Genomic DNA, 23,985 nt, shown 5'->3' with positions numbered 1-23,985 from the left:
ATGGAAAGCAGATGTTGGAAATTGAGGTTTTGGAGGAGATATAGATTAGAGAATGATGATGGGAGTATACAGGTATGTCAGGATGGAGGACAAGATCTTGTGAGTGAGGAGCAAAAAATATTTAGACACAAGGTTTATGTCCCTTTGTACTGCAATAAAGCATGGGCCATCTAAGGTCAAAGGAAATCCATTAATTCAAAAATATTTAATTAATGCTTATGCCTAGTTTTGTTCTATGTACTAAGGATATGGGAGTGGTGAATGGTACAGAACAGATACAGCTCTCATGGGGGTGACATTCTAGTAGAAGATTAGTCTAGAAGGGAGTTGACTTAAGCTTTCTCTGAAAATTGAATCAGTCAAGCTTGTGACAGAAACCAATATGTATCCAATTCAGTATTGAACTCTCTGGCAAGGTCCTAGATAAACTGAAAAGAGATCCATATTATATATATTATATGTATGCAGTCAGTAAAAATCATATAATTTTTAGTTATCTGAAAAATTAGTTATATATGGGAGATCATCTCATATTCACATAGAAGTAGGTTGTATGTGTCTACTGGATCTTCCTAATATGTGGAACAAATAAATTTACGTTAATATAAATAACTTTTTTATTTCACCGGATCCACTTGGTCCTGATAGAGTACCCATGGTATCTTCATCTACAGAGGTTCCATATGAAGAATCTCCATTTAGCCACAGTCATTCCAAAGCACTCATTATGTTTTCCCTCTCTCGTACCAATTTCACAACTACTGCCCACAAAACAAACTTCTACATTGATACTGCTAACAATGTCTCTTAAGAGAACATCAGGATTAAAGACCTAAGTGTAAGGCCAGACACTATCAAACTCTTAGAGGAAAACATAGGCAGAACACTCTATGACATACATAACAGCAAGATTCTTTTTGACCCAGCTCCCAGAGAAATGGAAATAAGAACACAAATAAACAAATGGGACCTAATGAAACTTAACAGCTTTTGCACAGCAAAGGAAACCATAAACAAGACCAAAAGACAACCCTCAGAATGGGAGAAAATATTTGCAAATGAAGCAACTGACAAAGGATTAATCTCCAAGATTTACAAGCAGCTCATGCAGCTCAATAACAAAAAAACAAACAACCCAATCCAAAAATGGGCAGAAGACCTAAATAGACATTTCTCCAAAGAAGATATACAGGTTGCCAACAGACACATGAAAGAATGCTCAACATCATTAATCATTAGAGAAATGCAAATCAAAACTACAATGAGATATCATCTCACACCGGTCAGAATGGCCATCATCAAAAAATCTAGAAACAATAAATGCTGGAGAGGGTGTGGAGGAAAGGGAACACTCTTGCACTGTTGGTGGGAATGTAAATTGATACAGCCACTATGGAGAACAGTATGGAGGTTCCTTAAAAAACTACAAATAGAACTACCATACGACCCAGCAATCCCACTACTGGGCATATACCCTGAGAAAACCATAGGTCAAAAAGAGCCATGTACCAAAATGTTCATTGCAGCTCTATTTACAATAGCCAGGACCTGGAAGCAACCTAAATGTCCATCGACAGACGAATGGATAAAGAAGATGTGGCACATATGTACAATGGAATATTACTCAGCCATAAAAAGAAATGAAATGGAGGTATTTGTAATGAGGTGGATGGAGTTAGAGTCTGTCATACAGAGTGAAGTAAGTCAGAAAGAGAAAAACAAATACAGTATGCTAACACATATATACGGAATCTAAGGAAAAAAAAAAAAAAAAAAAAAAGGCCATGAAGAACCTAGTGGCAAGACGGGAATAAAGACACAGACCTACTAGAGAATGGACTTGAGGATATGGGGAGGGGGTAGGGTGAGATGTGACAGGGTGAGAGAGTGTCATGGACATATATACACTACCAAATGTAAAATAGATAGCTAGTGGGAAGCAGCCGCATAGCACAGGGAGATCAGCTTTGTGCTTTGTGACCACCTAGAGGGGTGGGATGGGGAGGGTGGGAGGGAGGGAGATGCAAGAGGGAAGAGATATGGGAACATATTTTATATGTATAACTGATTCACTTTGTTATAAAGCAGAAGCTAACACAGCATTGTAAGGCAATTATACTTCAATAAAGATGTTTAAAAAAAAAAAAAAAAAGAGAACATCAGTATCTGTGCCAGATTATTGTCTCCAGATGCCCAGAACTATTACTGGCAATTCATCAAAGTTCTAGAGGAGGTATGAGCTCCATATAGATGTTGGGGGTTGGGCAGTAGAAGAGATAGATTTCTATGTAATTTCATGCCATAGCTGCCCTGGGCTAGTAAGCATCCCTCTTGTGTACAGAGTTCCCAAACATCTCCCAGACCAGCTTCTCTAACTAGCTATTGGCTCTTGTTGAATCCAATGACATATGTCACAGTGATTAGGAGTTTGGACCGTGGAGTCACATAGAACACATTCCCTTCACAATCCCTAATATTGCAGACTTTAAGAGGCATCTATTTATAATGAATAAATTTAAAATATGCTTATTAATGGATGATTAACTTCCAGACTGTAAATAGATGTATATCCAGGGAAAGTCATATTTTAAGATATATTCTACACTTTTAGTGTAAATATGTAAAAACTATCCATTAAACTATTTTTAATACATCAGCATATTGCTAGGAAATAAATTTTTATATGGGAAGATGAAGTGTGGATAAGGAAGATATTTAGTTTCTTTATCTCTATTTTCAATCATGAAGTCTAGTCATAAAAGTGGGAATCATTCAATGTAATGGACTAGGAAAGAAGTGTTGCAAAAACCAGTAGAGGCAAAGACAAAAATAGATACTTTATCTTTGAAGCCAAGACTACACTTATCTAGACAAGATCTGCACCTCACAACTCAAAACATGTTGGCCAACTATGTTCCTTTGGGAGCCATTCTTTCCTGGACTTCTTTTGGTTTAAGTACCAAAAAAAAAAAAAAAGTTACATAGATGAAGTAGCACTTATTTGTGCTTTTTAAAATTGGTTTCCTCTTTTAAGCTGTGATTGTGCTGATTTAGAAGATCATAGTATGTGAAATTTAATAACAGAATACAGGGCAACAGCCTTACAAAGTTTATGACAGAATCAAAGTATCAGTACTCTCAGAGATCATTGTGATAGTAATCCATTCTGTGTAACTGATCTGGCCTGATTAAAGTGGAATTCAGCGTTTGTTTCTGGGTATGTGAAGAAGTTTTAGTTCACATAAAAAGTGACATTTTTTTCAATTGCTTGATTTGGTTGAATGATCCTTTCAAAGTGATCAAGAAAAGAAAAAGAACATTTTCAACTTGACACTTTTCTGTTCAAAAAAACAAAACATCTCATTTGAACAAAACAATATGGTCAGCAGAATTATTCCTTACAATGTCCTAAGGGAACAAAAAAAATGAATAATCTGGTCTTTTGACTGTGACCTCTTTGGATTTCAACAGATTTTTTTTCCTTTTAAAATGCAGAGTAAAACATCTAAATCTATTGAGAAATGGTCAACACATGAGCCCTAGTCACTCACTCAGTGACTTGATACATACTCTTCTCAGTACAATCATGTGGCATTGGAATGAAACAGCAGCAGCACTTTGATGTTGAAATCTATTGAAATCAAACAAAAAAGAGCCCTTAAGGATTATACTCTGTGTAAAACTTCTGTCCAGAAAACCCTCTTTGGAAACTGAATTCCATAATTACGTGTATCTGAACAAAAACATTCCAAAGGCATTTTTATTACTTGTTTTTATTACTATTTACTTGTTTTTGTTTGTTGTTTTGTATAACTTTTATATCCAAAAGCCATAACACAGCTTTAATTTCCCTGCTAGTATTGAGAATTTGATATTTATTTTTAGCTTTTATTGCAAAAAATTGTGTTACCTGAGAGGGAGCAATTAGGTTAAGTACTCTGTCACACAACCCGATGGGAAGAGAAATTAACTCTGTTTTCCAAATAAGAAAGAATGAGATACATTTTACTCCTTCCCCTTTAAAGAGGGCCAGCGGGGCTTAGCTCCAGGAGGCCTGAGGACACACTTCCTGTGGGAGAGAGTTGAAGCTTATGTTTTCCAAGACCTAGGCTCTTGACAAAGAACTAGATTGCTGGGAGAGGAGGCTGGGCTGGAGCTTCATGAGAAGCAGCTGCTGGGCCTGTTTCAGAAGGCAACTTCCAGAGAGACAGCAGAGACAGGTGTCTGTGAGGTATTGCATGGAAGAGGCACCTCCTACGTGCAGTACCTTGGATGGGAAGGAATGGCTGGATGGTTTTAGTACAGCTCTAGACGTTAGGCCCATTTGAAAGGAGCTACAGTTTCAACTGAGAAACTGAAACTGTGCAAGAGCAGCACTTGTCAGTGTCACGTGCAGCCGCAGAGCGATGAGCCCCTTACAGTGAAGCTCAAGGCCAACATCCTCCCTGCTCTCCCATGAAAACCACAGGAGACTTATCTGCGAAGAAAATTGAAGGGATCTCCTCTCAAGACCTGACAAAGAAGTCCTTCCTCACCAACTCTGGCAGGTCAGCTTTCGTTTGATTAAAGTATCTGAATTCAGTGGAGCAAACTCAGAAAATTTAAATAGATTATTCTGTAGCCAGGCCTGCCATTTTTCAGAAATTGGTTAAATTTTTAGCTCTCTTATCTGTACTTTCCATCTGAAAAGTAAAAGTTTCAGCCCAGTATATAGTCCAAGTTTTCTTTCCTGACTAAAAGGTCTGAGGACAATTTCTTGTTTTATTTACATCAATAATTAAGAAAAAATTTTTGGGTTACTTTATTCCTTTGTGTTCTGCCTCCAATTTCTTGTGTTACTTAGCTTTTATTTTAGAAATGGCTGTCATTAATCAAGGATTTCTGAAGCTGTCTTCTTTCTTCATGTGTACTTTGGGTAAAATTCTAATTTGTTCTTCTGAACTTATTCTCATTTTCTGTGAAATAACTCCTAAAATATGTTGACTTTAGTGATTGTAATCCTTGTTTGTGACTTATGGCAGGAAATAATTAAACTTGCATATTTGAGTAAGTATCCAACGCATCTACGTTAAAACACAAAGGAACAAGATTAGCTAGCATGTTTTTCTATCAGGAGACATTCTCAGAGTTAGAAATCCTCTGCTGGCCATCCCTGTTTCCTTAAATATTAGCCCTCAGCCTGGCAGATAACATCATGTGTGATAAACAACTCATTAAGTACATGAATGAATGAATGAGTGTCCTGAGGCAAGTTCCAACTTTCAATTAAAAAAAACCTTCCTTTGAGAAGATTCACTGAAAAACAAACGACTTAGCCTCTGTTTAAACAGATATTAAGAAGCCAGAAAACTAGTTTAATGTGTGTGTTCATACTAATTAACCGAAGTATTAAATTTTGGAAAACAGAAAGGAGAAGAAAATAGCCTTTCTAGGCACTGGGGGAAAAACTGCTTACAAATATTAAACAAAGACATTTATTTCACAACAGCTTTAAATGTTCTTCCTTCTAACCCCACATCTAGGAAACTACTATAACCCTCTATCTTCAAAGTCTATGTCAATAATTCAATTTTTGGAAAACATACTAGTGGTGCCCTCAATATACTCTTTCCATTCATGGTCCTTCCCAGTTAATGGACACTTAGCCAGAAGTTTTGCATCTTATCCTAGGTTCTAGGTATCCTAGGTTCTAGTCCATAAACCATTACTTATAAATTCATGGGTCATTATGGAAAGTTCTTCAATATATATGAACCGTCTGGACACATGGTAACAATCCTATTTTTTTTTAATGGCTTAGACACATCCTTTGACTATTTCTTTGGCTATTTACCTAATTGATAGCTACCAGCATTTATGGCATGAAAAATTTAAATGAGGGAATATAACACACTGATAAAACCAAAGAATAACTACAGTTCAGATTGGAGAGCTATAAATAACTACTTCTAAAGTCTAGAGAAAGCGCAGCCTGTTAGGAAGGTGGTATCAGCTTAACTTTTCAAATTATCATGGAAATATATTTCAGGATAGTCTTTAACTATTAATATTTCAAATATGTATTTTTGTTTTAAATTATTCATTGCTTGATAATTAAAAACTATCATTTTGAAGAATATGAAAGCATTATTTATTCTTTTTTTTAAAACAACTTTATTGGCATATAATTGCTTTACAATGGTGTGTTAGTTTCTGCTGTATAACAAAATGAATCAGCGATATGTATACATATATCCCCATATCTCCTCCCTCTTGCATCTCCCTCCCACCCTCACTATCCCACCCCTCTAGGTGGACACAAAGCACAGAGCTGATCTCCCTGTGCTATGCAGCTGCTTCCCACTAGCTATCTATTTTACATTTGGTAGTGTATATATGTCCATGTCACTCTCTCACTTCGTCCCAGCTTACCCTTCCCCCTTCTTGTGTCCTCAAGTCCATTCTCTACGTGGGCGTCTTTATTCCTGTCCTGCCCCTAGGTTCTTCAGAACCACTTTTTTTTTTTTTTTTTTTTAGATTCCATATATATGTGTTAGCATATGGTATTTGTTTGTCTCTTCTGACTTACCTCACTCTGTATGACAGACTCAGGTCTATCCACCTCACTACAAATAACTCAATTTCATTTCGTTTTACGGCTGAGTAATATTCCACTGTAAATGTGTGCCACATCTTTTTTATGCATTCATCTGTCGATGGACACTTAGGTTGATTCCATGTCTGGCTATCGTAAATAGAGCTGCAGTGAACATTGTGGTACATGACTCTTTTTGAATTATGGTTTTCTCAGGGTATATGCCCAGTAGTGGGATTGCTGGGTCGTATGGTAGTTCGATTTTTAGTCTTTTAAGGAAGCTTCATACTGTTCTCCATAGTGGCTGTATCAATTTACATTCCCACCAACACTGCAAGAGGGTTCCCTTTTCTCCACACCCTCTCCAGCATTTATTGTTTGTAGATATTTTGATGATGGCCATTCTGACCGGTGTGAGGTGATACCTCGTTGTAGTTTTGATTTGCATTTCTCTAATGATTAGTGATGTTGAGCATCCTTTCATGTGTTTGTTGGCAATCTGTATATCTTCTTTGGAGAAATATCTTTTTAAGTCTTCTGCCCATTTTTGGATTGAACTGTTTGTTTTTCTGATATTGAGCTACATGGGCTGCTTGTATATTTTTGAGATTAATCCTTTGTCAGTTGCTTCATTTGCAAATCTTTTCTCCCATTCTGAGGGCTGTCTTTTGGTCTTGTTTATGGTTTCCTTTGCTGTGCAAAAGCTTTTAAGTTTCATTAGTTCCCATTTGTTTGTTCTTGTTTTTATTTCCATTTCTCTAGGAGGTGGGTCAAAACGTATCTTGCTGTGATTTACGTCATAGAGTGTTCTGCCTATGTTCTCCTCTAAGAGTTTTATAGTGTCTGGCCTTACATTTAGGTCTTTAATCCATTTTGAGTTTATTTCTGTGCATGGTGTTAGGGAGTGTTCTAATTTCATTCTTTTACATGTAGCTGTCCAGTTTTCCCAGCACCACTTATTGAAAAGGTGGTCTTTTCTCAATTGTATATTCTTGCCTCCTTTTTCAAAGAAAGGTGACTATATGTTCATGGGATTATCTCTGGGTTTTCTATGCTGTTCCATTGATCTATATTTTTTGTTTTTGTGTCAGTACCATACTGTCTTGATTACTGTAGCTTTGTAGTATAGTCTGAAGTCCAGGAGCCTGATTCCTCCTGCTCCGTTTTTCTTTCTCAAGATTGCTTTGGCTATTAGGGGTCTTTTGTGTTTCCATACAAATTGTGAAGTTTTTTGTTCTAGTTCTGTGAAAAATGCTATTGGTAGTTTGATAGGGATTGCACTGAATCTGTAGATTGCTTTGGGTAGTAGAGTCATTTTCACAGTGTTGATTTTTCCAATCCAAGCACATGGTATATCTCTCCATCTGTTTGTAACATCTTTAATTTCTTTCATCAGTGTCTTATAGTTTTCTGCATACAGGTCTTTTGTATCCTTAGGTAGGTTTATTCCTAGGTATGTTATTCTTTTTGTTGCCGTGGTAAATGGGAGTAAGTCCTTAATTTCTCTTTCAGATTTTTCATCATTAGTGTATAGGAGTGCAAGAGATTTCTGTGCATTAATTTTGTATCCTGCTACTCTACCAAATTCATTGATTAGCACTAGTAGTTTTCTGGTAGAATCTTTAGGATTATCTATGTATAGTATCATGTCATCTGCAAACAGTGAAAGCTTTAGTTCTTCTTTTCTGACTTGGATTTCTTTTATTTCTTTTTCTTCTCTGATTGCTCTGGCCAAAACTTCGAAAACTATGTTGAATAATAGTGGTGAGAATGGAAAACCTTGTCTTGTTCCTGATCTTGGAGGAAATGGTTTCAGTCTTTCACCATTGAGGACAATGTTGGCTGTGGGTTTGTCATATATGGCCTTTATTATGTTGAGGTAAGTTCCCTCTATGCCTACTTTCTGGAGGGTTTTTATCATAAATGGCTGTTGAATTTTGTCGATAGCTTTTTCTGCATCTATTGAGATAATCATATGGTTTTTATTCTTCAATTTGTTAATATGGTGTATCGCATTGATTGATTTGCGTATATTGAAGAATTCTTGCATTCCTGGGATGAACCCCACTTGATCATGGTGTATGATCCCTTTAATGTGCTGTTGGATTCTGTTTGCTAGTATTTTGTTGAGAATTTTTGCATCTATGTTCATCAGTGATATTGGCCTGTAGTTTTCTTTCTTTGTTATATCTTTGTCTGGTTTTGGTATCAGGGTGACGGTGGCCTCGTAGAATGAGTTTGGGAGTGTTCATCCCTCTGCTATATTGTGGAAGAGCTTGAGAAGGATAGGTGTTAGCTCTTCTCTAAATGTTTGATAGAATTCACCTGTGAAGCCATCTGGTGCTGGGCTTTTGTTTGTTGGAAGTTTTTTAATCACAGTTTCAATTTCAGTGCTTGTGATTGGTCTGTTTATATTATCTATTTCTTCCTGGTTCAGTCTCAGAAGGTTGTGCATTTTTAAGAATATGTTCATGTTTTCCAGGTTGTCCATTTTATTGATATATAGTTGCTTGTAATAATCTCTCACGATCCTTTGTTTTTCTGCAGGGTCAGTTGTTACTTCTCCTTTTTCAATTCTTTTTCTTTGAGTCTTCTTCCTTTTTTTCTTGATGAGTCTGGCTAATGGCTTGTCAATTTTGTTTATCTTCTCAGAGAACCAGCTTTTAGTTTTATTGATCTTTTCTATTGTTTCCTTCATTTCTTTTTCATTTATTTCTGATCTGATCTTTATGATTTCTTTCCTTCTGCCAACTTTGGGGTTATTTCCTTCCTCTTTCTCTAATTGCTTTAGGTGTAAGGTTACGTTTTTTATTTGAGATGTTTCTTGTTTCTTGAGGTAGGATTGTGTTGCTATAAACTTCCCTCTTAGAACTGTTTTTGCTGCATCCCAAAGGTTTTGGGTCACCATGTTTTCATTGTCATTTGTTTCTAGGTATTTTTTGATTTCCTTTTTGATTTCTTCAGTGATCTCTTGGTTATTTAGTAGTGTATTGTTTAGCCTCCATGTGTTTGTATTTTTTACAGATTTTTTCCTGTAATTGATATCTAGTCTCATAGCATTATGGTCAGGAAAGATACTTGATACGATTTCAGTTTTCTTAAATTTACAAAGGATTGATTTGTGACACAAGATATTATCTCTCCTGGGGAATGTACCATAAGCACTTGAGAAGAAAGTGTATTCTGTTGTTTTTGGATGGAATGTCTTATAAATATCAATTAAGTCCATCTTGTTTAATGTGTCACTTAAAGCTTCTTTTTCCTTATTTACTTTCATTTTGGATAATCTGTCCATTGTTGAAAGTATGGTGTTAAAGTCCCCTACTCTTATTGTGTTACTGTTGATTTACCCTTTACAGGTTTTAACATTTGCCTTATGTATTGAGATGCTCCTATGTTGGGTGCATAAATATCTACAATTGTTATATCCTCTGCTTGGATTGATCCCTTGATCATTACGTAGTGTCCTTTGTCTCTTGTAATAGTCTTTATCTTAAAGTCTATTTTGTCTTATATGAGAATTGCTACTCCAGCTTTCTTTTGATTTCCATTTGCATGGAATATGTTTTTCCATCCCCTCACTTTCAGTCCGTATGTGTTCTTAAGTCTGAAGTGGGTCTCTTGTAGACATAATACATATGGGTCTTGTTTTTGTATCCATTCAGCCAGTCTCTGTCTTTTGGTTGAAGCATTGAATCCATTTACATGTAAGGTAATTATGGATATGTATGTTCCTATTATCATTTTCTTAATTGTTTTGGGTTTGTTATTGTAGGTCTTTTCCTTCTCTTGAGTTTCCTTCCTAGAGAATTTCCTTTAGCTTGTAAACCAGCTTGTAAAGCTGGTTTAGTGGTGCTGAATTCTCTCTGCTTTTGCTTGTCTGTAAAGGTTTTAATTTCTCTGTCGAATCTGAATGAGATCCTTGCTGGGTAGAGTAATCTTGGTTGTAGGTTTTTCCCTTGCATCACTTTAAATATGTCCTGCCACACCCTTCTGGCTTGCAGAGTTTCTGCTGAAGGATCAGTTGTTAAACTTATAGGGATCCCCTTGTATGTTATGTGTTGCTTTTCCCCTGCTGCTTTTAATATTTTTTCTTTGTGTTTAATTTTTGATAGCTTAATTAATATGTGTCTTGGGATATTTCTCCCTCGATTTATTCTGTAGGGACTCTGTGCTTCCTGGGCTTGATTGACTCTTTCTTTTCCCATATTAGGGAAGTTTTCAACTATAATCTTATCAAATATTTCCTCAGTCCCTTTCTTTTCTTTTCTTCTTTCTGAGACCCCTATAATTCGAATATAGGTATGTTTAATCTTGTCCCAGAGGTGTCTGAGACTGTCCTCAATTATTTTCATTCTTTTTTCTTTATTCTCCTCTGTAGTAGTTATTTCCACTATTTTATATTCCAGGTCACTTATCCGTTCTTCTGCCTCAGTTATTCTGCTATTGATTCCTTCTAGAGAATTTTTAATTTCATTTATTTTGTTGTTCATCATTGTCTGTTTGCTCTTTAGTTTTTCTAGGTCCTTGTTAAACGTTTCTTGCATTTTCTCCATTCTATTTCCAAGATTTTGGATCATGTTTACTATCATTATTATGAATTCTTTTTCAGGTAGACTGCCTATTTCCTCTTCATTTGTCTGGTCTGGTAGGTTTTTACCTTGCTCCTTCATCTGCTGTGTATTTCTCTGTCTTCTCATTTTGCTTAACTTACTGTGTTTCGGGTCTCCTTTTCACAGGCTGCAACTTCGTAGTTCCCATTGTTTTTTGGTGTCTGCCCTCAGTGGATAAGGTTGGTTCAGTGGGTTGTGTAGGTTTCCTGGTGGAGGAGACTGGTGCCTATGTTCTGGTGGATGAGGTTGGATCTTGTCTTTCTGGTGGGTAGCACCACGTCTGGTGCTGTGTTTTGGGGTGTCTGTGACCTTAGTATGATTTCAGGCATCCTCTCTGCTAATGGGTGGGGTTGTGTTCCTGCCTTGCTAGTTGTTTGGCATGGGGTGTCCAGCACTGGAGCTTGGTGGTCGTTGAGTGGAGCTGGGTCTTAGCGTTGAGATGGAGATCTCTGTGAGAGCTGTCACCGACTGATATTATATGGGGCCAGGAGGTGTCTGGTGGACCAATGTCCTGAACTCGGCTCTCCCACCTCAGAGACTCAGGACTGACACCCAGCCGGAGCACCAAGACCCTGTCAGCCACATGGCTGCTAGTGTTGGAGGGTCTCCTGCAGAGGCAGGGGAGTGGCTGTGGCTCACCACAGGGACAAGGACACTGGCAGCGGAAGTTTGGGAAGTAAGCTTTCAAGCATTATTTATGCTTATTCATCATTTATATTTTGTTGTTCTTTCTAATTTTAAATATTTATATAACTATCCTAATGTACAAGTTTAACAAATGATAAAATCAAATATACACATATGTCCATATATATAATGTCTTTAGCAGTTTCAAACTAAACCCTGTATAATATCACACATTGTTCTATTATTTACATTTCTTTGCCATATTCTAAAATACTTCTTTAAATGTTATCTCGTTCCTTATTAAGAGGCTCTATTTGATGGAAATGGACTCCATTCACAATTTTATTCAGAGTTTAAATATCTTACATCTTGTACCAAGGTTAAAGCTCACAGAACCTTTCTATTTTCAAAATTCAAATCCATGGAGATCACATACTTAACCAAATAAATTATCTTGGGATTAAGTACATAGAGAAGAGTAAGATTAATGAATTAAATAAATATGTTTTTCTGCTGAAGACACAAACCACACTCTTCATCCCCATTTTGCTAAAGGCACAACCACATTCTGTGAACAATCACAGTCTCTTTGGTAGGTAAGTCAGACAATAACCTAAAAAGTATTTTGGAATATATGCACACTAAGAGTGTATATTTATGGCCTATCTCTTTCCAAAGTAAACGGCTGGTGGATTATATGAAGTTATGCACACAGTCATTTAAAACTTAAGAAAAGGAAGAAGAGATCTATCATTCAATTTTCTTCTGTTTCCTTGTCTTCAAGGAACCAGTAGACTCACACACACACACACACAGACTCACACATGCCCACCAACACTTAGCTTTAGCATGAAGGAGCGTTTCAATAGGAACTCCACAGTGGAAAGGCTGTAACAGTGTCCTAAAGGATAGGATTTTAGAGACGGCACTGGCAGAAATTATTGGAAAGTATTGGGTAAGTTAGAACTGGGAATGTCAAAAATGTCTGAAAACAAAGCATGCTGGTCAAATTGAATCCTCTTCTCTGTTATTAGGAACTTTAAAAACCACTGGCCTCCTTGACTCACTCTCATCCCTTTTTTTTTCTATCCTTGCTTCCCTCCCTTCCTCCATTCCTTCCTTCTTCCCTCCTTCTCTCTCTCCCTCCTTCTACTTGCCTCTCTTTCATCTCTCCCTCGTAACATGTGAAAACACTTGCTCACTTGAACCTCTGGAGTATGATTCCAGAGCCCACCTTCTTAGCCCTTAATATATAACTGCTTCAGGATTCCCATTTCTTCCCATCTATGACTTCAAAGAGATGGAGCATAGGTTTTTTACTTTCACATTATATAGTTTTTTTAAATTTAAACAAGCATGTGTTTTGGTGTGTATGTGCAAGTCATTTTTAGAACTTTTATCTAATTATTTTCATATCTGCTTTAATTTATTAACAGTTGATCCTTCTAAAAGAGACTCTTTTCAAAGATCTAATTTAAAATCTCGTTATTATTACAATTTTTTGGAATGCTAATCCTGTGCAGTTTGCTGACTGTCCTCTTAGTGGACTGTGTCAACAGCAGCTGCTATACCAAGGGACCAAAAGCTTACTGATCATATTTTTTCCCAGTTCCAGGCCCTCTTCTCTAGGAGGTGAGGATAAAACAAATCTCTGACTTCTAGGACATTACGCGTAGTGGAAGAGACAGAAAATACATAAACAAACATAAAATCAAACCGTGTGCCAGTTGGCAGCAATTGCTATGAAGGTGAACTCCTAGCACCTCATTACTGTTAGCATGCCCTTACAGGGGACACGCTGGGATTTCCATCAGATCCCCACCCTTTCCTCCCCAAGGCCGCCTTCCTATTTCTCCTCCCCCTCTGCCCTTTGAACCCACTCCCTTCATTCATCAGTGGCCTGGTGAACCTGCCCATAATGCTCCCTGACCTAATATAATGGTAGAGGCTTTAGCCATGGCCTGGGGCAGAGAAGGAGCAAGGAGACATAGCTAGACCAGGAAGCCAAGAGCCTTTGCTTGTCCTTAGCAGAGGCTGTAACCTCCAAGCCCCTGGTGGCCCTCCCTTGGAGTCAGTGTTCTGCCTCATGAGTCTGGCTCTGACAAGGTCCCGCCACCACCCTCTGTCTCACTGCACACCAAGCTGGGCCAGGGCCACCCCAAGGGACCTGTTCCCAGGGATTAACTGAGGCTCAGTCAGGTCTGTTTTATACTGGTTTATATTATGGTCCTAAGTTTTTAAAGTAAAGCTGGGACGTCCCTGGCAGTCCAGTGGTTAGGACTCCTCGCTTCCACTGCAGAGGGTGCAGGCTCGATCCCTGGTGGGGGAGCTAAGATCCTGCATGCCGCGTGGTGCGGCCAAAAATAATTGAATAAATGAAATTTAAAAATAAATAAATAAAGTAAAGCTCACTTTGTATTGATGATGTCTCAAATGTATTACATAATATTATTTAGGGAAAAAAATTGTACACGTTAAATAGTGCAACACGAGGGGAAGAAAAGTGCTACTTAAAAGGAATATCTTCTAACCAGTCTCAAATTTGTGTTATATCCTTGGCTTAGAGATTTCCATGGCACGCATACAGAAAATGTTAATTCAGATTTCATACCACATGTGGCACAGTAGCACTGGGGTTCCAGAGTTTTCATGAAAGATATTTATATAAAAATGTGTATATATTAAATGAGTATATATTCATGTATATATGTGTATATATATAAAAAGCATACATATATAATACATCGATAGAGATTATGCACACACACACACACACACACACACATATATGTATATTTTTTTCTTCTCCAAGGAATTGGCTCACTTTTTTTTTAAATTCTCCTGGGATGGTGGCAGGCCCCAGCTTTATGTAATGATCTCAATCTGGCTTTCACTCCTGAGACAATGTCTTCTGTTCTAGAATGGGCATTACCATCTCAGGCCCTACCACTTAGGTCCCATCTCTGCTCTGATATCCTTACAACCATCAGGGTATCAGTTTAAGAGCATATTGCAAGCTTATTGCAAGTTTATGGTTCTAATTTTAAGTTTCCTCTTCATCTTTGGCTTCTGGGGACTTCTGAGATTTTGTGTTTGTTAAAAATGCAAACTTCTAGGTATTTGTACTTGGGTGCAGCAGTTTGTATTAGCTCAGTCCATTATGCTGTTGGCTGCTGTAGTACTAAACCCACCTGAATTTTCTGTCATTTAAGTCTTCTTCCCGTGGATTCTTCAAATTTTAGTTTTTATTTAGGATTTTAGTGTTTCTTAAAATCTAATATTGAAGAAAGAATTTCTTTGAGAGTAGGCAACTAGCTCTTCTATGCTTGGAGCAGAAACAGTAAAAATACAAGAATTACTGCTCCAATAATGCAGTGTTGTATGATATTGCTGTTTTATTAAGAAAGTTTTTTTTTTCCCCTCTATTTTCTTTCCCTGCTCCTCTCTCTTCTTAAATTGAAATGCTAAAGCATTTAGCACTCTTTTACTTAAAGAGTTAAAGAGGAAAGTAACACTATTAAAGGGAAAAGTGGGACTCTCCCCAACTCTAGAGCTCCAAACGGTAAAATCCTTAAGGGAAGACAGAGTGCACACAACCTGGAAAAAGACATGAAAGAAAACATGATGAATTCGACCAAGGCTTCCCTGTCTCACCACTTAACCTAGGACAGAGGACAGGTGCCCAAAGCTGGAATTGGTAAAGGAGGGGGAAAGTTGGAAGAGAAATTTTAATTAAGTAGATAAAGGTGGGTCTCAAGGAGGGAGAGACCCTGTACCTGAGTGCTTAAATGAAGCCCTTAGAAAATAGCAAAATGCATAGTTTTGTGGGTACTGAGAGTAGAGGGGAATACTGAATCATTCTCAGACAGAGGTGTTTAAATGTTGTCTCTAGACAGATACAGCCTTAGTTGACATCACAACAGAGAGATGTTGGAAAAACAGATCCACTTCTAGGTTTCCACAATGCCAAGAAGTATAATGGGTAGAAGTGGGCAGACCTAGAAGCTATACAACTGGAAATTGGGACATTTCTACAGCGTGGATCACGAAGTGAATTCCAGAATGTTCTATAGCTATCTCGACAGATTCCAAAGACGACAAATGACACTGACGACAACGTGTCACTACTAATGCCTTATTATGTCATAAGCCTCCTTAATATTGTGTGCTTCTTAAGAAAAAGACTTGATCACAGATTGATTGACATTCATTTCCAGCACCACGAAAGAATGGAGGACAGAAAAAGAAAATGAGTGATAGAAACTACAAACAGGTAGCATTACTTGTAGGAACTGAATTTAAACCTGTGCCAGAAACAGAAACAATGCTTTCCTTAATCCAAACTTCTCTTTCAAGTTTGTTCATTTGTTTGATTTGAAATGCTTCACCCTAAAACATGCAATGTTTTTCTTTTAGTAGCGAAAACATGTAATACTTGGTATGTATGTTTTCTAAGGCACTGATTTCAAACTAATATCTAAGGCCAGATTCAAATACACTATGTTTTTCATCTCACAGTGGGACGTTGGAGACTGCTCAGACTTGCTCCCAGGAACCAAGTACACACTTTTCTTCCCATGTTTACTGGTGTTTACTCCATGTTTACTCATGTCATCCAGGTAGCTCAAAGTTGGCCCTAGTGGGAGTATTTAGCCCAAAGAAAGCAGCAAATGCTCTACTGCAGGGCTTTCCCCTCCCCTGAGAGCCGCTGTTAAATGTTTAGCAATTCACCACTGGTCCTACATCTCTAGCACTGGAGAACCATTTTTAAACTTCCCATGTTTCTGCTACAACTGAATTTATTTTTAGTTTTTGAGCAGAGAATACCCAGTCACATATGACATTTTTTATGAATCCTGGGTGTTCCAGATTTCTAATTTAGTAAAAAGTCATGTTTTATGTTTAACAAATTTGAATTATTGGACTTATGGAATTTCTGTGGGACTGGGATCCAATTGCGTGATCCCTCCACCCCGTAGTGCCCGCCCAGTACTTTGCATCTGTCGGGCACACGTACAGCCCCAGCAGCAGCCTCGGAAGCAACAGCTGCTCTTCTAATGACCCAGGGGGCCGAGTTTATATTAGCCCTTTCATGGAAAATAGAGTAGTAGGAAATCATGTCATGAGATGTTCTGTGGGTAGATACATAATTATAATGCTGTTTTTATTCTTTTTTATAGTACTGACCAATGTCAAACTTTTGAAGAAATTGATGATGAGAATATTAAAGGAAGGAAATGAAATGGACTGCAGTGGTATGTATAGTTTATCTAGCCTCAGAGAATTCAGAGATAAAGGATGAAAGACTTCTTCCAGAAGCAAAGGGTGGGAGTTTCTTTTATCAAGTGAAATGAGTATAAGTGAATTAAAAGATCACTCAGAAATGACTTCGTTTATTATCCAGATCTCCTGGTGTTTTATCTTTTGCAGAAAATAACAGTTTGTGAATGCTCTGCTTAGTGCCCTATATGACAAGAGGGAAGGCAGTGGTGTGGGCAGTGAGGCTAAAGACAGGAAAACATAAAGTTAAGAAAAAATAGCCTGAGGGTTGCCTGGAGGGGAGAAAAGGGAGGAGGGGTAAGGCTTACAGAAAAGTGGGCAATTTCCAGACCGCACACAGACTTCCTTCAACAACAGGGAAAAAGCCTCAGGATTTCCTAGTCCCAAAGATTTAGATGGCATGATACAGCAGAATAATGACTGCTGGCTCAGACGTCAAACCAGTCGTCTGGACTCTCTGTAGTTGGTAACAGTTACTACATTAGCTCCGGATGCCAAACAATTATAAAAACGAGACATTTCCCTAAATCACAATCCATTTTGATTTGCAAGGGATCTATCTTGTAATATTTTTCTCTCAGACTGATATATTTATACAGTGCTCAAAGCTATTTCTTCCTCCAACATTTTTAATCAGTCCAGTCATACAAAAACCATACTAAGACATATGTGAATGTTCAAAATAAAGTAAAATTTTAACATTCTTATATACTTTATAACTTATTAGCTGAGTAATTTACATGATGCTACAAAATGCCTTTTTTATACTGAAACAAATAGCTACTAATTGATATGTATTGGCTGGAAATTTTTTTAGTTGAAACACATTAACTTTTTTTGTTTTTTAAGAAAAATACAGAATGCAGTATTGTACAATAGAAACACTCATTTGAGTAAATCATATCAGTGCATTGGAAATTGAGATCTGAGCCACTTTCCTTCAAGAATGTATAAAATAATTCAAATAGAACTTTATTTAGTAGTGAGTCATATTAATAGTAATTCAGTTTAAGAACAAATGCTGCTGAGCACAGGATGAGGTATTTTAAGGCAACAATAATACAGTGAGAGAAAAACAAAAAGTCCCAGGTGGCAGGGTCTCTTCCTTACACTCAGTTAAATGCACTAATTATTTCAGGTTAAGGATTTTTTTTTTTTTATTAATTAATTTATTTTTATTTTTGGCTGTTTTGGGTCTTCGTTTCTGTGCGAGGGCTTTCTCCAGTTGCGGCGAGCGGGGGCCACTCTTCATCGCGGTGCGCGGGCCTCTCACTATCGCGGCTTCTCTTGTTGCGGAGCACAGGCTCCAGACGCGCAGGCTCAGTAGCTGTGGCTCACGGGCCTAGTTGCTCCGCGGCACGTGGGATCTTCCCAGACCAGGGCTCGAACCCGTGTCCCCTGCATTGGCAGGCAGATTCTCAACCACTGCGCCACCAGGGAAGCCCCAGGTTAAGGATTTTGTTCACTCATTCAATAAATATTCGTTGGAGCCTAATATGTGTCAGGTACTCTTTCACGCACTGGAGATACAAGAGGGGAAAATAGACACCCCCCCAAAAAAGAGATAATATTGGATCATTTCCCTCAGTGTCCGACCTACTAGGAAGAAACTAGTACCTAAAGGAAAGTAGAGGTCCCTGACTGCATTTGGTACAGTGGTGCATTAATTACCACATGCGGAACACGAGGAAACTGGCGTGGCCTCTCCTCTGTCCTTGCTGATTTCCTGGTGAGGAACTGGCTACAACTAGTTAACGAAGGTCTGTTTTCATTTTCTCCCTCAATGTGCAAAGCAGAAACCTTTTAAAAGCCCAAAGTGTGGAGTCAGGGATAGTTTCTCTCCTCTCTCTCCAGAATTCTGATATTAGCTGCTGGCTTGATATTTGCCTGAAAAGAAGTTTTATCAAACCTCTAAAATGAGAAAGTTGGAAATTATTTCCACTCTCCTTAATAAAGTTCCATATGAACAATTTTACTTCTGTTATCTTCCTTAAAAAGTAGCTTCAACTTCACACATGATCTAGGTACAAGCTAAAGATATTAATCCTTGCATGCTTTAACCATTTGTAATTTAGAACTGGAATATTGCCAGCTCTTGAATTATCTTCAGATTGGCAAACAATTTATCTAATATCTTATTTTTTTGTTTTTTGTGGTTTTTTTTAACGTCTTTATTGGAGTATAATTGCTTTACAATGGTGTGTTAGTTTCTGCTTTATAACAAAGTGAATCAGTTATACATATACATATGTCCCCATATCTCTTCCCTCTTGCGTCTCCCTCCCTCCCACCCTCCCTATCCCACCCCTCTAGGTGGTCACAAAGCACCAAGCTGATCTCCCTGTGCTATGCGACTGCTTCCCACTAGCTGTCTATTTTACATTTGGTAGTGTATATATGTCCATGCCACTCTCTCACTTTATCACAGCTTACCCTTCCCCCTCCCCGTATCCTCAAGTTCATTCTCTAGTAGGTCTGTGTCTTTATTCCCATCTTGCCCCTAGGTTCTTCATGACCATTTTTTTTTTTTCTTTTTTTTTTAGATTCCATATATATGTGTTAGCATATGGTATTTGTTTTTCTCCTTCTGACTTACTTCAGTTTGTATGACAGATTCTAGGTCCATCCACCTCACTACAAATAACTCAATTTCGTTTCTTTTTATGGCTGAGTAATATTCCATTGTATATATGTGCCACATCTTCTTTATCCATTCATCTGTTGATGGACACTTAGGTTGCTTCCATGTCCTGGCTATTGTAAATAGAGCTGCAATGAACATTTTGGTACATGACTCTTATTGAAGTATGGTTTTCTCAGGGTATATGCCCAGTAGTGGGATTGCTGGGTCGTATGGTAGTTCTATTTTTAGTTTTTTAAGGAACCTCCATACTGTTCTCCATAGTGGCTGTATCAATTTACATTTCCACCAACAGTGAAAGAGGGTTCCCTTTTCTCCGCACCCTCTCCAGCATTTATTGTTTGTAGATTTTTTGATGATGGCCATTCTGACCGGTGTGAGATGATATCTCATTGTAGTTTTGATTTGCATTTCTCTAATGATTAATGATGTTGAGCATTCTTTCATGTGTTTGTTGACAATCTGTATATCTTCTTTGGAGAAATGTCTATTTAGGTCTTCTGCCCATTTTTGGATTGGGTTTTTTGTTTTTTTGATATTGAGCTGCATGAGCTCCTTGTAAATTTTGGAGATTAATCCTTTGTCAGTTGCTTCATTTGCAAATATTTTCTCCCATTCTGAGGGTTGTCTTTTCGTCTTGTTTATGATTTCCTTTGCTGTGCAAAAGCTGTTAAGTTTCATTAGTTCCCATTTGTTTATTTTTGTTTTTATTTCCATTTCTCTAGGAGGTGAGTCAAAAAGGATCTTGCTGTGACTTATGTCATAGAGTGTTCTGCCTATGTTTTCCTCTAAGAGTTTGACAGTGTCTGACCCTATCAAACTCTTAGAGGAAAACACTATCAAACTCTTACAGATAATATCTTATTTTAAAGTTAAAATTTTTTTTTTTTTACTTTATCAAATTTAGATGAGACAAGACCAAAGTCATCAATTTTACATTCTCCTCAGACTGGAGAGACTGGCTTCATTTCTGCTCTTGGCATCATGAAATGCCAACTGAAATTTGTGCCTTGACTGTTTTAATGATCAAATCTGTTGCATTTGGAGCTTTGTAATAAAATCTATTTTCAGAACTTTAGCCATGCTGGTCTCCTTTTTTGTCTCTCAATTATGCTATTCTCAACCCAGCTACAAAGCTGTTTCTGTGCTGAGAGAATTTCTTCTCCCAAAGCCCAGAATGCTTTTTCACCTAGTTAACTCCAGTTCATCCTTCACATCAAGCTTTCCTTCAGCATCACCATCCCCTTCAGGTTAGATTTGATTTGTTTTGTCATATATTTGGAGAGAACCATGTAACGTTCCTGTCTAGCATTTAACCACATATAACTTTTAACTTTTCAGTATGGAAACTTGTAGAGAGGATAGTATGTTTCAGCCCTCTGTACCCATCACCACCAGCTTCAACAACAACAACCCATGGGTAATATTTTTCTCCTAACAATTAAATCAGTTATAATATACATATTATAATACTTAGCCATTTTAAATTTAAATTTTGATTGCTTTTATCTAAGGCATATACTTTTGTAGCCATCTCCATAACTGTGATGTAGAACATGTCCATCACCCTAAAATGTTTCTCTAGCCCCTTTGATGTCAACATTACACCAACTTTTTGTCAAGTTGTTTCATGTCTTCTTAAGTTGTAAAAATCCTTTATATATTCTGGGTACAACTACTTAGTTATATTTTGCAAATATTCTTTTCCCAGACTCCAGATTGTCTTCTCATTTTTTAAAACAGCATCTTTGGAGGATTAAAAGGTTTTAATATATATCAAGTCCAATTTATCAATTTTTTTAGGTTTTATGATTTTTGTGTGCTTTCCAAGAAATCTATCCAGAACCCAAGATCACAAGAATTTTTCTCGTATATTTTCTTCTAAGAAGTTTTCTAATTTTGGATCTAACCTTTAGGTCTATGATCAATTCTGAGTTAATCTGTGTATATGGTATGATGTAAGAGTCAAGGTTTAATTGGTTTAATTTTGTATGAGGATATTCAATTGTTCCAGCATCGCTTGTTGAAATTAATTTTCCATAGTCAAATACCTTGACATCTTTGTGGAAAATCCATTTACCTTATGTGTGGATCTACTTCTAGAAGCTCAATTTTTTTCCTCTTATGTACAAGTCTATCTTTTACTGAGTGCCATGTTGGCTCAATTACTATAGCATTTTACTAAGTCTTGTAATTAAGTCATGTATATCCTTCAACTTCAACCTTCCTTTTCAAAGTAATTTTGGCTATTCCAGGTTCTTTGCATTTTTATACGAATATTAAAATCAGCTTGTTGATTTCTGACAACAAAAACCCATTGTAATTTTGATTGGGATTGTCTTAAACCTTTCTGATCAATTTTTATAAAGTTGACATTTTAACAGCATTGAATCTTCTAACCCATAGACATATATCTCTATTTGCTTAGTAGCATTATTTTGTAATTGGAAAAGAAACAGATTTTATTAGGTGAGTTGGTGAGAAAGAGACACAATGAGAGGAATGGAGTAACATCTTTCCCGTAGCAGGTCTTCTGAACTCTTTTTGAGATCTCTGTGAGGAGAGGAATTTTAAAAAACTGATGTTGATGGTTTCATTTCAGGACGACTGTGGAACTCTGGATATGAGGGCTGTCCTGGGACTCGGTGACAATGAGTTGTAAAATCCCAGCACAAATCAAGTGACTAGAGGTAGCGTGTGGAAGCATTTTCTAGCAGCAGCATCCTTGACACAATTTTCTTTACTGTAATTGGTCAGTTACTTGGGTGTTTCCTTCCAAACTCTAAACACCCCTCTGGTGACTAAGACTTGACCTGAAGTTTCATGGGGCTGAGGGTATCCAGTGCTATAGGGGGCTTTTGGGTGGGGCGCATCAAAGTCCTGACGTATAAGCTTTCACCTTCCTCAGGAAATTCTATGTAGCCACTATCAAAGAATGCTCTCATTCAAACTGCGAACAAGAGCACACCTGTTGTGGCTTTTCCCCACAGATATCATGATGTACTCGTTTTGGTGGTTGGGGTGGTTTGCTATCACCTCAGTTGGGCAGATTGTATTTTCCAAAAATAGCAATATGTATATAAATTGATGGGACTTGTTCCCTCTCTTGAACCTGGGCGGGTACTTATAATTGCCCTGACTATTGGTGTACTATGGAAGTGATGCTATGTGACTTTCTTTGTTGCTTCTTTAAAAGAATTATTTTCTTGTGATAAGAACTCTTGACATGAGATCTACCCTCAACAAATTCTTAAGTGTAAAATGCAGTATTGCTAACTAATGTACAGCAGATCTCTAGAACTAACTCATCTTGCTTAACTGAAACTTTATGCCTGTTGACTAGTTACCCCCCATTCCCGCTTTCCCTTGACCTCTGGCAACCACTTTTTGAGTCTATGAATTTGACTATTTTAGATACCTCATATAAAGTGGAATTTGTTCTTCTGTGACTGGCTTATTTCACCTGGCATAATGACCTCAAGGTTTACCCATGTTATCACATATGTAGAATTCCCTTCTCTTTTACCGCTGTACAATATTCCATTGTATGTATATACCACGTTTTCTTTAACCATTCATCCATTGATAGACATTTAGATTGTTTCCACATCTTAGCTGTTGTAAGTAGTGCTGTAATGAACATGGGAGTGCTAATATCTCTTCAAAATTCTGGTTTCAGTTATTTTGGATAAATAAAATACCTTTTGCTTGGTGCTCTCATTCTCTTTTTTTCTTTCTTAAGATACTCACCTATGGAACCCAGCTACCATGTTGTAAGGAATACCAGATGACATGGAGAGACGATGTGTATGTATTCCTATTAACAGCCCCAACTAAGGTCTGAGCTGATAGCGAGCATCGACTGCAAGACATGAGTGAAGATGTCTTTAGAAGATGACAGCTTCCAGACTTCAAATCTTGCAATTAAGACCCCAAAAATCACAGAGCAGAGATACCCTATCCAAATTGATGACCTGTAGAAACAATGAGAGGTAACAAATCATCTTTCTTATTTTAATCCATTAAATTGTGGGATGATTTGTTATAAAGCAATAGATACTTGAAATACTTTTCCATGAAACTTTCCAGTGCTGGCTATACGAGGAGCTTGGAAGTCTCTTCATACTGATTTCCCTCCTCTCCACACGGTCCTCCGCAACTATTTGTCTCATTTCATGGCACAGATTTATCCAGGGTTTCTTCTATTATTTCCTCATAGCTGAAGGGCACAGCATGGTAATCTGGCTATC

General features: G+C 37.5%; 1 long non-coding RNA gene across 1 annotated transcript; it reads left to right on the top strand.

The window, feature by feature from the left end:
* Positions 1-4,280: 4,280 nt before the first annotated feature.
* Positions 4,281-23,719, top strand: LOC132366655 (uncharacterized). The gene is made up of 3 exons (XR_009503485.1): positions 4,281-4,547; positions 16,995-17,069; positions 23,478-23,719. It is a non-coding gene; the product is annotated as an uncharacterized LOC132366655 (long non-coding RNA).
* Positions 23,720-23,985: the final 266 nt, after the last annotated feature.

Source organism: Balaenoptera ricei, chromosome 5, assembly GCF_028023285.1.
Source record: "Balaenoptera ricei isolate mBalRic1 chromosome 5, mBalRic1.hap2, whole genome shotgun sequence".
NCBI classification, from domain to species: Eukaryota; Metazoa; Chordata; class Mammalia; order Artiodactyla; family Balaenopteridae; genus Balaenoptera; species Balaenoptera ricei.
Note: the sequence above shows the minus strand (reverse complement) of the source record. Positions and strands in the feature narration are given on the sequence as shown.